The sequence below is a fragment of the Nerophis ophidion genome, linkage group LG03 (assembly GCF_033978795.1).
Source record: "Nerophis ophidion isolate RoL-2023_Sa linkage group LG03, RoL_Noph_v1.0, whole genome shotgun sequence".
Classification (NCBI taxonomy): Eukaryota; Metazoa; Chordata; class Actinopteri; order Syngnathiformes; family Syngnathidae; genus Nerophis; species Nerophis ophidion.
The window spans coordinates 35,197,208-35,213,958 of NC_084613.1; the positions used below are offsets into that span (position 1 = coordinate 35,197,208).

The 16,751-nt window shown below is 44.0% G+C and overlaps 1 protein-coding gene and 1 long non-coding RNA gene across 2 annotated transcripts in view; one reads left to right on the top strand and one right to left on the bottom strand.

The window, feature by feature from the left end:
• On the bottom strand, positions 1–13,315 carry LOC133549530 (uncharacterized). Its single transcript, XR_009806100.1, has 3 exons — positions 13,273–13,315; positions 592–735; positions 1–518 (listed from the first exon to the last, which is right to left on the bottom strand). It is a non-coding gene; the product is annotated as an uncharacterized LOC133549530 (long non-coding RNA).
• LOC133549527 (toll-like receptor 5) overlaps positions 12,442–16,751 on the top strand; it is a 23,942-nt gene continuing 19,632 nt past the window's right edge. The window contains exon 1 of the mRNA XM_061895022.1: positions 12,442–12,512. The gene's annotated coding sequence lies outside the window, so the exon portion shown is untranslated. The remainder of the gene's footprint in view (positions 12,513–16,751) is intronic.

A 16,751-nucleotide genomic window follows, 5' to 3' on the forward strand; every position in this document is an offset into this window, starting at 1 on the left:
TGTGGTGGCTAATGTGAAGCCATACATTAAGGAAAAAACCCTAAACCGGATGTATAGTGGCGCGCTTTTATTCTGAAGGCGTAAAAGTGTGTGATTGTTTTGAGAAAGTGTCTTGAATGGATCGACGGTTTGCAATAAAATGTCTCCTGTCGACAGCCTGCCAACCGTCTTTCATTTCTGGTGAGCGTTTGTCATTTTACTTACTAAATCAGTCCTAGTAACAATCTGAAGGTTATGTAATCACTAATGCCATCTTACATACTAAATCAGTCACAGTAACACTCTAAATGTTATGTTGTCACTTATGTCATCTTACTTACTAAATCATTCACAGTAACAATATAAATGTTATTGTAATATTCATAGCCAATGAAGACCCTATGTTGGATGAGTGGCATTTTAATCAGGCATCTGTTTAGGCAACTACATGCTCAAGGTGGCCCGGTAGGGGTCCTGGCTTGGATGAAGGAAGTCAGTATGGGACACAGCTATCAATAGAGAAGTTGGATGTAGATGACCTGTTGGAATAAAAACACAACTCAAAGCCTGAAGAAATCGTCCTACAGATTATTCAATACATGGGAATATTACATGGTGTCAGAATTGAGGAGCAGAACCGGCACTAACATGGAACCGACAGGAGTGCCGTCGCCCCGCATGGATTGGGACTCTCTCGATTTACCGGGAGAATGGAGAAAGTTCAAGCAGCATGTTGGACTGATGTTTTCCAGCCTGCTACAAAGCAAAGGGGAAGCAGAAAGATGCAGCTATTTACTCCTGTGGGTAGGAGAGAAAGGGCGAGACATTTTTAATACGTGGGTCCTGACTGCGGAGGAAGTAAATGTACTGACAGGGTACTACGACCGTTTTGAAGCATATGTAACACCCCAAAAGAACACAATATTTGCTAGGTATAGGTTCCAGGTGTGCAGGGACTTAGTGAATCATTTGAGCAATTCATGACCGGATAGCTAGCAAAGGATTGTGATTATGCGAACAGGGATGAGATGGACAGAGTCCGCGTTGTGTTTGGGATACATTCAGCTAAAGTGTGAGAAAAACTCTTAAACAATGGATCCGAGTTAACGCTAGACAAAGCCATGGATATAGCTAGATCACACAAGCTAACCCAGACGCAGACTAAGGCTCTCAGCGGAGTCACCAGTAGCCTGCGTGAACATCAGCTAGTACATGCAGTACACTGGCGCGCATCAAACGGTGCCGCAGAGAAAACGGAAAACATGCGAGTGAGTGGTAGAGGCGTAAAACAGACAAGGAGCTGTGGCTACTGTGGTAATAAATGGCATAGGAACTTGGATGACTGCCCAGCTAAAGGAAGACAGTGTGCTAAGTGCCCAAAACTAAATCATTTTAGAGCCGTTTGTAAATCTAGCCAGTACAAGGAAGACAGAACATGAAGTAAGCCAAAGCCCTGAGTCAGATACAGACAAATTATTTGTAGATGCAGTGCAGAGAGAGCGTGTTGCAGAAGTAGAGCAGGCTTTTGCATGTATTGAAATGAGCAAGCAGGGAACAGTGCTGAGGTTTAAGCTAGATACTGGGGCCCAGGTGAACATAATTCCTCTGAGAGAGTACCGCAGCCTGAAACAGGAGTCTAAGCTTCAACCCAGCACACGCAGACTGACAGGCTACGGGGGGAACAGCTAAAAGTAAAAGGTACGTGCACAATAAATTGCTATTATAAAGCATGGTGCATGATGTTGGACTTTTACATCATAGAAACGCAAGCGCCCCCTGTGCTAGGTCTACAAGCATGCCTGGACATGGATCTCATCAAGTTACTGCTGTCAGTCACTGCGCCGCCGCCACTGGAGAAAAAGACAGAGATGGAGGAGTTTAGTGACATGTTCAAAGGGATCGGATTATTTCCCAGGGAATGCAAAATCCTCCTGGACCCAAACACAATACCCGTGTCGTCCCCTCCAAGAAAGCTTCCACACAAGCTACGCTGCCAACTGAAGGTAGAGCTACGAGAGATGGAGAACACACACATCATCACCAAGATAACAACCACCAGAGTGAGTAAATTAGCTAGTGGTCGTCGAAAAACCACGGACAGGGAAGCTCAGAGTATGCCTGGACCCTAGAGACTTGAACAAGGCCATTATGCGCCCGCACTACCCACTACCAACACTGGAGGACATCACGTCTGAACTAGCCGGAGCACGCTACTTCAGCGTAATGGACGCCCGCTCAGGATATTGGGCCATCAAACTGTCAGAGGAATCGTCCAAACTCACAACGTTCTGCACGCCGTTCGGGTGTTACCGATTCCTGCGGTTACCATTTGGACTCATCTCAGCACAGGACGAATTTCAGGGGAAAATAGACGAAACCTATGAGGGCCTTGACGGCGTACTCGCAATCGTTGACGACATCCTCATTTACGAGCGACTAGGGAGGAGCATGACAGAAGGCTGGAGCATGACAGAAGGCTCCGTACTAAGCTGCAGAGGTCACGGGAGAGAGGGGTCTGGTTCAACCCGGAAAAGAGCACCGTCGGAGCCACTGAAGTAAGTTACTTCGGGCATCGGCTCTCAGCAGACGGTCTCAAGCCAGATCCAGAGAAAGTATCCGCCATCAAGAACATGGAGCCGCCAAAGAACAGGGCAGAGCTAGAGACTGTGCTAGGCATGGACGACTACCTGGCCAAGTTTGCCCCCTGCCTCTCTGAGGTGAACACGCCCATGCGACAGCTGCTGAAGCAATCCAGCGAGGTCCTGTGGGACAAACAACAGGGTGCAGCGTTCCAGAAGATCAAAGACGTGTTCACCATAGGACCGGGCCCATATTGGCCTATTTTGATCCGGAGAAACCTCTCAGTCTACAGGTGGATGCTTCGAAGTACGGGCTCGGAGCTGTGCTGCTCCAAGAGGTCAGACCCATCAGATATGCGTCCAAATCCCTTACAGACAGTGAGATCAACTATGCGCGAATAGAGAAGGAAATGTACGCAATACTCTTCGGCTTCAAACGTTTCCACCAATACGCCTACGGACGCCATGTCCTGGTGGATTCGGACCACAAGCCATTTGAGTTGATTCTGAAGAAGCCCCTTGGTGCATCCCAGCCCCTCCGAGGCTACAACGTATGATATTCCATCACCAAAAGTATAGCTTCACAATCCGACACCGTCCTGGGAAGGACATCCCGGTCGCCGACACACTCTCCCGAAAATCCCTAATTTCCCACGGCAACGACAACCTTAGTGAAGGAATGGACTGGCAGGTGCATAGCGTGTACCACAGCTTGCTGGTGAGTGACTCTAAACTGAAAGAGATTGCAGCAGCTGCAGAAAATGACACACAGTTTAGGCAGCTGAGCCAGGTGATACTGGACGGATGGTCGGAGAAAAGAAAACAATGATCCCAGAGTGTGTCTGCTCTCTGGAACCACCAGGACGAGCTGTCCAAAACGAATGGAATTATTTTCAAGGGAGAGAAGATCGTCATTCCAGCCAGCCTTAGAGAGGAGATGCTGTCAAAAATCCACACTTGGCATATGGGAATGGAGAAATGCAAACATAGAGCCAGGGACATCATGTTCTGGCCAGGGATGAACAAAGACATAGAGGTCATTGTGGAGCAAAGCTCTGTCTGCCAAGAAAAAGAAAACGCCCAGCAAATGCCAAGGTACCCATGATACCACACCGGATCCCGGACCGGCCCTGGCAAGTAGTTGGAACAGATCTCTTCATGTGGAACAACCAGGACTACCTGGTAACTGTCGACTATTACAGTCGTTTCTTTGAACTAGACAAACTCACCAGCACTACGTCAACCGCAGTCCTTCACAAGCTCAAGGCAAGTTTCGCCAGACACGGCATCCCAGAGACCTTGGTCTCAGATAACGGCCCCCAGCATACGTCCAAGGAGTTTGAGACCTTCACAAAGTCATGGGAGTTCAGGCACGTCACATCGAGCCCATTTTTCCCACTGTGTAATTGCCTCTCAGAGAAATCAGTACAGACTGCCAAAGTTCTCATGGACAAGGCCAAAACTGACAAGGCCAAAACATACATCAGTCTTTTAGAATATCGAAACACACCAGTCGACAATTTCAAATCCCCAGCACAGTTGCTGATGAGCCGCAGGCTACGCTCCGTCCTGCAGTTGCAACCAGAGATCGTCAGTCACCAAGAGGCACATGCAACGCGAGTACATAGACAACAACACCAAAAGAGATATTTCGATAGGTCAAGCAGGCCACTACCACTACTACACAGTGGAGAGCCCATCAGACTCCAGGAACAGAGGCATTGGACGCCAGCAGTGGTCGTGCAGCCTGCTAACACTGAACGATCATACATCATCCGCACTCCAGAGGGACAGGTGTATCCCCGTAACCAGAGACACCTCCGAAGAACCAAGGTACACCACTCTCACCCACCTGAACCGACGTCATACTCGCCTGACGACAACACACCGGAAGAAAACCACGCACCTTTCACACACACAAGCGAAGAAATGGACTTGCCTGCTTCGCATGCACCAGAACTGTCATCTGATTCAGAAGCAGAGGCTTCATACCGCACCAGGTCAGGCAGAGAGGTAAAGCCTCGAGCCATTTTGGACCTATGAATTGTAAAGGGTGTACGCCGAACGCTGCCCTCAAAAAAAACAAAAACGTTTGTAACCTTATATGTGTAAGCTGAAACCGTCATATTTACCGGTGATTCTGATTATTTATTGTGAATTTACAGTGAAGAATTTTTACAAATGTGCTTGATATGTTCATACGATATCTTCTATTACAGTGCAATGTATACTGCATATGGGTTAACTACCGCGCTAAAATGTTGAGTGATGCATTCTGGTAATGAGACACGTTAGGCCGATATCTGTGTAAGTTCTACATTACGTTCCAGTCCTTTTATAGTATCCTTTTGCACTAATCAGGTACCTCACACAGAATCTGTCTATTGTGCCATGTTTATTCATTTAATATTTGTTCCCAGTTTACTTACCTGATATAATGCATACATGGTATAGGCAGCACTTTACTATTTTGTTTTGTTTGTTTCCATTAAAAGGGGGATGTAATATTCATAGCCAATGAAGACCCTACAGTATGTTGGATGAGTGGCATTTTAATCAGGCATCTGTTTAGGCAACTACATGCTCAAGGTGGCCCGGTAGGGGTCCTGGCTTGGATGGAGGAAGTAAGTATGGGGCACAGCTATCGATAGAGAAGTTGGATGTAGATGACCTGTTGGAATAAAAACACAACTCAAAGCCTGAAGAAATCGTCCTGCAGTTTATTCAATACATGAGAATACTACAGTTATGTTATCACTTATGTCATCTCACTCACTCAATCATTCACAGTAACAATCTAAATGTTATGTTGTCACTTACGTCATTTTACTTACTAAATCAGTCACACCAGTCTAAATCAGGGGTGTCCAAACTGTTTCCATCGAGGGCCGCACATGGAAAAATTAAAGCATATTGGGCCATTTTGATATTTTTCATTTTCAAACCATAACAAAATATATAATTATTTTTTTTATTTTTTTACTTTTAGGGCTCGGGGGACCATAACAGGTCTAAGTCATTATAATGTTAAAAACAAATCAAATCATTATTGTTTTATTTTTTTATTTAACGCTTACAGTAAATCTCTGCAGTATATCAACTTCAGGTTTATATAAAGTTAAAAACAAATGCTTTATGCCTTTTCTGTCTAGGACAATTTAGTTTTTTATTATAAACACTGCCCAAACCATTCAGAAAGCAATGTTTGATGTGAAGTAGAGCCTTAAAAAGATCAATAATGCAGGACACCAGTGATTTGAATTAGTATTATATAAATATTATTTTTGAGTAATCACAGTGAAAAGCTAAATAAAATCCCATTAAAAATATTTGTGGATTTGCCCCACCCATAAAGTGATACATTTTTATTAGTTTGTTTTTACTTTTAACATTTATGTTACGAGATCAACTTCCGATAAATTTTATGTTTGAAATATTATTATTTTGTTTGTTTTATGCTCTTTTGCCAAAGAATACGTTGATCTCTCATCATTGCCTGCGAGAGGCAATGATGAGAGATATAGCAGATTAGTCTCGCTTAATAAGTGGCTGGCTAGCTTCTGTAGACAACAGGGACTAACGTATATTGATAATTGGACCTCCTTCTGGGGCAAACCTGGCTTGCTGATGAGAGACGGCCTTCACCCTAACCAGTAAGGCGCTATCATCTTGTCTAGGAACATAGATTTCTCGTTGAGTCACATTTGACTAACTGCACTAGAGCAACCCCGGTCACAGGCAGTTACAGAGCCTGCTAGTCTGGGTGAGGAGTCAGTTAAGTTAGAACTAGCCAGCGCCAGGCTGGATAATACCTGCACACATAGCAATTTTGTTAGAATAATACACAACTCACATAATGTTTTTTCTGCTACGACTGTGCCAGAGTTTGACATGCGTTCTACTGAGGTGGCAAATTATGATGCGTTCAGTTCATCGCAGCACCAAGCAAACAATCTGAAAATACCCGTCATATCAATTCCTAGATATGGTCGTAATTATTTTAAGTGCACTACGCATAATAAACGCAGCATTATTAATATTGATACTACGGGTAATTTGATCAAAACCTCTTTAAAACAGCCCACTACCTATAATATGAGCTTTTTAAACATAAGATCATTGTCTCCCAAAACGTTATTAGTTAATGATGATAGGAACACGCATGGCTGCGGTTATGTGACCCTGAGATGCAAGAATCCAGGAGAGCTGAGTGAAGGTATGATGAATTTAATACTCATAAGAAAACAAATAAACATAAAGCAGTCGTGCAAAGTAACGTTCCCAACATGGTTTTATCTTCGAGCACTAAGGAGTGCTCGAGTGAAACATAAATAGGCATATGTTGATTGGCAGCAGGTGAGGACCGCTGCCAATCAAAGGCAAGAGAGAAAAAACAGTGCTCCATGGAATAAACAGGAAAAACAACAAAATAAGAGCACTGAACAGGAAGTAAGTACAAAACACAAAAAACTAACAGAAATTGAGTGACAGATTGTCACAGGACCTCCCCCTCAAGGAACAGATTCCAGATGTTCCCTGGAAATGAAAAATGGAAAAAAGTCCAAAATTTAAGGGAGGGTGGAGGGAGGACTTGGCGGAGGGTCGCCAAACCCATTGTCCCCACAGCAAGCGAGGGAGAGACAGGTGAACTGGTGAGGCGGGCGAACACGGAACGGCCACATCATTGGCCGGAAAGGAGATGAGTGCGTCCCGCGAGGGGGATGCCCCGGGCACGGCCACATCCGTGGCCGACATGGAGGCAGATGCGTCCCGCGAGGACGCCCAGGGTACGGGCACACTGAAGCAGGCCTGGAGTCCAGCAGATGAAGATACCAGGCGAGGAGCAGACTCTGGTGCCGGCCGAGGAGCAGCAGATGCCGGCTGATGAGCAGGTTGCGCCGCCGGCGGCGCCGACGACAACAGCGTCGTGGGAGGGGCCATCGACCATGATGACAACACTGACGATGGCGGTGTCGTGCGGAAGCCCGCCAGGGACGTAGATGTCTCCGTGGGAGAAGACGCTGGTGGGGATGACAGCAGTGTGTGCCTGGCTGCACCGCTGCGTGTAGTAGCCCCCCCTCCACTAGGCAGCTGCCAGACGCCGTCCACACTTGCAGGAAGACGTGCCTGGTCGTCGGAGTCCCCCGGTGCAAAAACCAGGGACGGGCGGGAGAGGGCCAGGAGGAGGGACGAAGACACATCCCGCACCGAGTCCCAGCAGGAGGACAAAAGAGACCTCACAGTGGGCTCCATTGGAGCCCTCGGCGAACCAGCAAAGAGAGCGGCCGGGGAGCAGCCGTTGGAAGCTGTATGGGAGCAGGGAGAAGCAGCACATCAGACGATGGGAAGAATGGCGGCGGCGGACACGCCGGTCGGAGAGCCGTAGTCAGCTGCGGAGCCGCGGGGCGTGAAGGAGCTGGTGGACGCGCCGGTCAGAGAGCCGTAGCTTGCGGTTGAGCTGAGTGGAGAAGGTCCGAGTCTGCTGTAGGCTTGGACCACACAAACCTGGCCTTCAGGTCCTCCAGGAAATGTGCGGTCCAGAACGTCGGCTGATGATCGCCGACAGGGATTCTCGCGGGGTCACCATATTCTGGCTCGAAGATACTGATAGGAACACGTATGGCTGCAGTTGTGTGACCCCAAGATGAAGGAATCCAGGAGAGCTAAGTGAAGGTATGATGAATTTAATACTCATAAGAAAACAAATAAACATAAAGCAGTCGTGCAAAATAACGTTCCCAACATGGTTTTATCTTCGAGCACTGAGGAGTGCTCGAGTGAAACATAAATAGGCATATGTTGATTGGCAGCAGGTGAGGACCACTGCCAATCAACGGCAAGAGAGAAAAAACTGTGCTCCGTGGAATAAACAGGAAATACAACAAAATAAGAGCACTGAACAGGAAGAAAGTACAAAACACGAAAAACTAACAGAAATGAAGTGACAGATTGTCATAAATGAGGTCATTAGAGACAACAATCTTAACGTCATCGGTCTCAGCGAAACCTGGCTTGAACTAGATGACTTTTTTGCTCTAAATGAGGCTTCTCCTCCTAACTATACAAATGCGCATATTGCCCGTCCCCTTAAAAGGAGTGGGGGGTGGGGGGGTCGCACTAATATACAACGAAAACTTTAACCTTAGTCCTAACTTAAATAATAAATATAAATCGTTTGAGGTGCTCGCTATGAGGTCTGTCACACCGCTGCCTCTATACCTGGCTGTTATCTACCGCCCCCCAGGGCCCTATTCAGACTTTGTTAGTGAATTCTCAGAGTTCGTTGCTGATATAGTGACGCACGCCAATAATATAATTATAGTGGGGGATTTTAATATCCATATGAATACCCCATCGGACCCAACGTGTGTGGCGCTCCAGACTATAATTGATAGCTGTGGTCTTACACAAATATTAAATGAACCCACGCATCGCAACGGTAATAGGATAGACGTAGTGCTTGTCAGGGGTATCACCGTTTCCAAAGTTATGATACTCCCGTATACTAAAGTAATGTCCGATCATTACCTTATACAATTTGAAGTTCAGACTCATGTTCGGCAAACTAATAATAATAATAACTGCTATAAAAGCTGCAACATTAATGCTGCCACAACGACGACTCTTACTGGCCTGCTGCCCTCGGTAATGGTACCATTTCCAAAGTATGTGGGCTCTATTGATAACCTCACTAACAATTTTAACTACGCCCTGCGCGAAACCATTGATAGTATAGCACCGCTGAAGTTGAAAAAGGCTCCAAAAAAGCGTACCCCATGGTTTACAGAAAAAACGAGAGCTCAGAAATTATTATGTAGAAAGTTGGAACGCAAATGGCACACGACTAAACTTGAAGTGCACCATCAAGCATGGAGTGATAGTTTAATAACTTATAAACACATGCTTACCTTAGCCAAAGCTAAATATTACTCAAATCTCATCCGCCTTAATAAAAATGATCCTAAATTTTTGTTTAGTACAGTAGCATCGCTAACCCAACAAGGGACTTCTTCCAGTAGCTCCACCCACTCGGCAGATGACTTTATGAATTTCTTTAATAAGAAAATTTAACTAATTAGAAAGGAGATTAAAGACAATGTGTCCCAGCTACAACTGGATTCTATTAACACAGATACGACTGTATATACTGCGGATACTGCCCTCCAAAATAGCTTCTCTCATTTTGATGAAATAACATTAGAAGAATTGTTACAACGTGTAAATGGAATTAAACAAACAACATGCTTACTTGACACACTTCCTGGGAAACTTATCAAGGAGCTCTTTGTATTATTAGATAAATGGTAAATGGTTTTACTTGTATAGTGCTTTTTTACCCCTTTTTAAGGAGCCCAAAGCGCTTCGACAGTATTTCCCCATTCACCCATTCACACACACATTCACACACTGATTATTTTCGGGTCTCCCCATGTCTAGCATTAAACGATTACAGTTGGTACAAAATGCGGCTGTTAGACTTTTGGCAAGAACAAGAAAGTTTGATCATATTACGCCTATACTGGCTCACCTGCGCTGGCTTCCTGTGCACTTAAGATGTGACTTTAAGGTTTAACTACTTACGTAAAAAATACAACACGGTCCAGCTCCAGTCTATCTTGCCGATTGTATTGTATTGTATTGTATTGTATTGTACCATTAGTCCCGGCAAGAAATCTGCGTTCAAAGGACTCCGGCTTATTAGTGATTCCCAGAGCCCAAAAAAAGTCTGCGGCCTATTGAGTGTTTTCCAGTCGGGCTTCAGTACTCTGGAATGCCCTCCCGGTAACAGTTTGTGATACTATCTCAGTAGAAACATTTTAGTCTCATCTTAAAACTTATTTGTATACTCTAGCCTTTAAATAGACCCTCTTTTTAGACCAGTTGATCTGCCGTTTCTTTTCTTTTTCTCCTAAGTCCCCCCCTCCATTGTGGAGGGGGTCCGGTCTGGTGGCCATGGATGAAGTACTGGCTGTTCAGAGTCGGGACCCAGGATGGACTGCTCGTCCAGAGTCGGGACCCAGGATGGACCGCTCGCCTGTGTATGGATTGGGGACATATCTGCGCTGCTGATCCGCCTCCGCTTGGGTTGGTTTCATAATGGCTCCACTTTGGATGGGACTCTCGCTACTATATTGGATACACTTTGGACTTGATTCTCACGGTTACGTCAGATCCACTATGGATTGGACTTTCACAATATCATGTTAGATCTGCTCGACATCCATTGCTTTCGGTCCCCAGGGGGGAAGGGGGGGAGGGGTGTTGCCCACATATGCGGTCATCTCCAAGGTTTCTCATAGTCATCATTGTCGACGTCCCACTAGGGTGAGTTTTTCCTTGCCCTTATATGGACCCTACCTAGGATGTCGTTGTGGTTTGTGCTGCCCTTTGAGGCACTTTTGATTTAGGGCTATATAAATAAACATTGATTGATTGATTGATTGATTGATTGATGTTTTTGTATGGCAACCACACAATATATGCTATATTTTGCACATAAAACATTTTAAAGTGATATATTTGAAATATTTAAAGCCATTAATAGGTCAATAATTCATTATAACATTGTTTTTTTGGAGTAATGGCAAAAAAAAAAGAATAATAGAGATAGACAAACGAAACAAAACAGCCTGCATGGCAGCTTTGTGTAAACATTGCAACTTTTTCTACTTAGATTTCACCTAATTCCACTTTTTTTTATGTTTTCTTTAATTTTTGAAATAGCGTTTCCAGAATGTGTGGCGGGCCAGTAAACAATTAGCTGCGGGCCGCAAATGGCCCCAGGGCCGCACTTTGGACACCCCTGATCTAAATGTTATGTTATCACTTATGTCATCTTACTTACTAAATCAGTCACAGTCACAATCTAAATGTTATGTTATCACTGCACCTTAACCGTAATCCGAACACGGTAGTGAAGCAGCACCCACCTCTATAGCGACACGATCAGTGGGTGTTTGCTGCAGGGATGTGGTCTCCTCACAGCAAAAAAAAAAAAATTATTGTCGGGAGAACAACTTGTCATAGCTTTCAACCTTATATTTCCATAAGGTAGGCTTACTTTTATCCATTTCTGCTCGCTTGCGGCTCATCACCATCAAGTGAACTGCAGCCAAGTTACCCCGCTACGACACAGCCCGAGGGTCAAAAAGACGGTGTTTGTGTTAATTGCCCGTTAAAACATTAGTGCCCATCCAGCCCATCCATTTTCTACTGCTTATTCCCTTCGGGGTCGCGGGGGGCGCTGGTGCCTTTCTCAGCTACAATCGGGCAGAAGGCAAGGTACACCCTGGGTGCCATTATGTAAAATTATAGTTAACGCACTGTTGTGTTAACTTGTGACATTCATAATATACACAAACACACGTATACGCACCCAGACACAGACACACACACATGTAACACAACAATATGAACATACGACAGAAATATCGATATACTGTACGGCCTCCTGATTGGCCTGCAGAATAGCACAAGTAAAGTTCGCGCAGAACAAACCAAAACAGGAAGTGGAAGAAAAGTAAGAGCGTTCAACGGGAGGAATATAAACAAAAGTGGAAAACAGTACTGTACATAATATGTACTGTATTGACATGTACATTGAAATGAAATGTTTTTTTCATCATTATGCATATGAATGACAAATATATAAATTACCATATTTATTGTACAACATCAATAACCATGATATCTGGATATGGATAATACATACTGCAAGTACGCACAATCATGACCAAAATTAATATGATGATTTCTATCATTGGATATGAATAACAAAGCGTGTACATGTGAGGATAAAATATTTCATTGAGTGTCAAGTTTGTGACAAAACTGGGAAGTGTGTTGGTGTGTTGTGTAGCAGGATGTTGCAAAAGTGTTGTGTAACAAAAGTGTGTTGGACTCAAAGTCCAGTGCCAAGGAAATACTGCTCCTACTTTTACTTTACATTTACTAGTAAGTACTTTTACTTTATACCTACTTCAAAGTACTTGTATTTTACACTTAACAATAGCTACGCTTACTTCACATTTACCAATTTGCACTTGTACTTCATGTTTACCAACTTGTACTTTTACTACTTATTTAGCAATAAGTACTTTTACTACTTATTTACCAATAAGTACTTTTATTTAATATTGACCAAATGAAATTTTACTTCATATTTACCAATAACTTCTTCCACATGCTATTTAACAATACTGTATTTACTCTCTATTTACTAATAAGTACTTATATTTCAAATACCTAAGTACTTTTACATTATATTTACGAATACGCACTTTTTGTCATGATCCACGTCTTGGATCATGACACATTCTGGTTTTGGTTCTGTTTGTTATCACATTCTGTCTAGTATTTGTCTTCCTCAGTTTTTTGTGGCACTTCAAGGTTTTTTTCCGTTGTCATAGTTACCCATTTAGTGTCACCTGTCTCTTCTTTGATCACGCACACCTGCTCTTGATTAGTTATCTCCCTATTTAAGACCGCCTTTGTTCGACATTCTTTCTTGGACTCTTGTTTGCTTCACGCCACAGTTGACGTCGCTCTTTCCAGCCTTGTGGTAACTACCTTCGTGTACATTAGCTTCCATGCTATTTCAGTTGTTTGTCCCTAGCTCATGCTAGCGCGTTCTGTTTTGTTTGTTAGTGCCTTCGAGGAAGTGTTTTTGGTTCTAAGACTGTTTTAGTTAGAATAAATAAATTATTGTTCCTACCTCACGCTGTGTCCATCTTCACTGAACCCACGAGAGAACAACTCGTCACCACAATGCCACCAAGACGTCACACTTTTACTTCACACTTACCTATAAATATTTTATATTTACCTGTAAGTACTTTTACTTTATACTTACCAATTAGTACTTGTACTTCATATTTACCTGTGAGTAATGTTTACATTAAGAAACGTTCCTAAGTTTGTGATAACTTTACATAAAGACAAACTAAATCATTGACAAACATTGTGGCTAAATGACGCAATTATGAGACCAGAGTTGTGATTAAATATTGTTGTTGTCCTGCAAAGAACCCATATCTATTTAACGCAGGTTAGCAATATTTAAAGAAAAATGAATTTTTTTTTTGTGTCCGTCATTCACAATATTATGTAAGGCAAAAACACCCATCAACATTTATGTCATTTAAATAAATAACAATATATATATTATGGCAATAGAAATGCTCAGAGTAAAGTAGTAGAGACATAATATATTGCATTTTTCACAATGCCACGTTAGCAGCAGCAATGCCATCCTTAACAGGGAGATGTTAGCTCATAGAATTCTGACAACACAGTACCAATAATATTAATATAACACCAGTAAATGTTACACAAACATAGTGATGTCTATTGATAAACTAAATGAGTCTTATATAATATTTAACATACTCACATTGTCAAAGACTAAAGCACCGATTAAACATAGCAGAGAAACAAGTTACCACACATTAACACACATCAAAAGGGAAATAGAAGTGACACCTACAGGAAGGAAGCGGAAGTGATACTGTCAAGAAATGGTTCAAAATAAAGTATCTGAAACGTGAATAATATGGAGAATTCTTAACAGCCCCCCCCCCTTTACATTTGTATAACAAATGTGTAACTGCAGGAATTCTTCAAGTGTCCTTACTGTCATCCTCTAAACTTGGAAGTGGGATCAAACGAGCTACCGGTCTGGTGTAGACTTTACTCATGACCATTACCTCAGCAGCCCTGATCTGTTTATCTTGACTCGGAATGGTCTTAACTACTCTGCTGATGGGCCACTGTGCTCTTGGAAGCGAAAGGTCCAGCATCAGAACTACAGGGTAGATGATTACATTTTTGGAAGACCTCTGCCATTTTGACCTGGTCTGCAAAGTGGGTGGATAGCTGCAGATAAAGTGGATCTAAACTGATCCACAAGTGTTTGACAATGGCGCCATCTTTGTCGCCCAATGACAGCTGGGACGTAAACTACTTGCGGCAGTGCGGAACCTCGCCGCCTCATGAGAAGGATGTTTGGGGTGATTGGGTCCAGATCAGAAACATCAGATGATACTTAACCTAGTGGTTTTGAGTTCCGTATCCCCTCCACTTCTAATATAATTGTGTGCAAGCCATCTTCTGTGACTGACTGCCCTCCCACTGCGACTTGGAGACTGGCCTTGACGGATCTAATTTACCATTCCTAGGCCCCACCAAAATGAGGGGCATTTGGAGGGCTAAATTTGAAGTCGATCTAATATTCTGTCAGTTGTTCTTTTAGCTGAGGTTCAATCCCTGCAAACACTGTCCTGAGTTCTCTTTCGCTCCCCGGAAGTTGGTCCCACAATCTGACAGTACCTCTCTTGGTCTTCCTCTCCTGGCAGGGAGGTGAAGATACCATGCTTCATTGGACTGTTCCGTCTCTTCATGCGAGAGTTTCTAGACATACCCTGCTTGAACGATCTTAGCGATCTCAGCAGGAAAGGAAGTGACTTTCTCTGGATTCTTCTTGAGCCTTTTCTCTGTGCTTCTCAAGTGAGCCATAACGGTGGATCAGAATCAGAATCAGAATCAGACATACTTTATTAATCCCCGAGGGGAAATTTAAATTTTCAGCACAATCCCATTCAAGATCGGACAAACATTACAGGGAGACAGAACAGGATCGCTGACGGGTCTGCCAACTTCCGGCGGCCCTTACAATTAAGGTGAGATACAGGTAAACAAGTGGGGGGAATGGGAGAAAAGAATAAAAGATTAAAATAAAATAAAATAAAAAAAATCGGTCCAAGCCTGGGCCCCTGTAGAGGGGGTCAAGACTGAGGCTAAGGGAAAAAAACAGCTCATAGCCATAGTACACATCCCTCTTACATGTGTGTAAGAGGGAAACATCAAACATTAAAGAACACAAAGGACATGAAAGACATTAAAGTAGCGGCGCTGATGCAACCAGCCAATTCTACATACAGCTATAAATAAAAAGTAAAATAAAGATATTCACTGTGGTGGCCTCTGCGGTGTTCCACGCTGTCGTCTGCTGGTGTGGAGAGAGCATGGCCGGAGACATAATTACCATGTTGCTAATCCATTCAGTAGGCTCTGTCACTGAGATTAAATGGCCCTCTTTTTCATATTTGTCTAGCTGAGCCTTGACTGCATCTCTGAGAGCTACTGGGACATTACGTGGAGAAGCCTGCACTGGGGCCACGTCAGTATGTAGCTCAAAATGAACATCCCCTGGGAGGGACTCAACTGGCTCGTTAAAAACATCATGATAAGTCTGCACAAGGTGCTGCCTGGTTAGTGGCTCTAAATTGCTATGCCCTACCATAAGCAGCTCCTCTGGAATGGTGAAGTGCATTAAACCTAAACGCTCACTTGTTTCACCTGACAATAGGGGTCTCTGCCCGCTTCTTACTATTTCAAATTGTAGCTTGTGTGCTTTTCCCCTCACTAGACACTTTGTTTGGAATATGCCTATTGAGTGCATCGATTGGCCCGAATACAGTACTAATTTGGTCTGACTTGGTAGTCATTTGGCTTCTGGAGCAAGTCTCCTCATGTCTTTTATGCTCATAACATCACAGGTAGCACCTGAATCTAACTGACACCTCTGAGACCCTCCATTCATTTTTATGTTGGCAAACCATTTCTTCCCCCGACCCTGAATCACCCCTGTGCACTCTGCTGTGTATATGTGAGCGTCTGTCAGACCTGTCCATGTCCTCATGTACCTCCATGTCAGCTGCGTGTAGCTGTCGTGTAGCTTGGCCCCTCTTCATACACACCTTGGCAAAATGATTTGCTGTTCCACAGTGGCGACAGTTTTTTCCAAATGCAGGACACATGTCGCGTCCACGCCTGTGCATGTTCCCGCAGAATTTGCACGTGCTGTTTTCACTTGTGCCTGGAGTCTGATTCTGGAACGTGTCCGAGCGTTCCAGCCTGGGTGGGACTCGCGGCCGCCGGCCATCCGTTGCATGCACTGTCTCTAGTGTCCTGTCCTGTGTGATTGTTTTTATCCTCTTGTCTGTCATCTCAGCAGCTCTGCATATTTCTATGGCTGATGCTAGTGTGAGATCCTTCTGTCTGAGTAGACGGCGGCGCACGCTTTCATCACTCACACCCAGCACCAGTCTGTCTCTTATCAGATCCTCTCTGAGTTGTCCATACTCACAGGAAGCAGCTTTCTCCCTCAACTTTGTTACAAATGCATCAATGGGC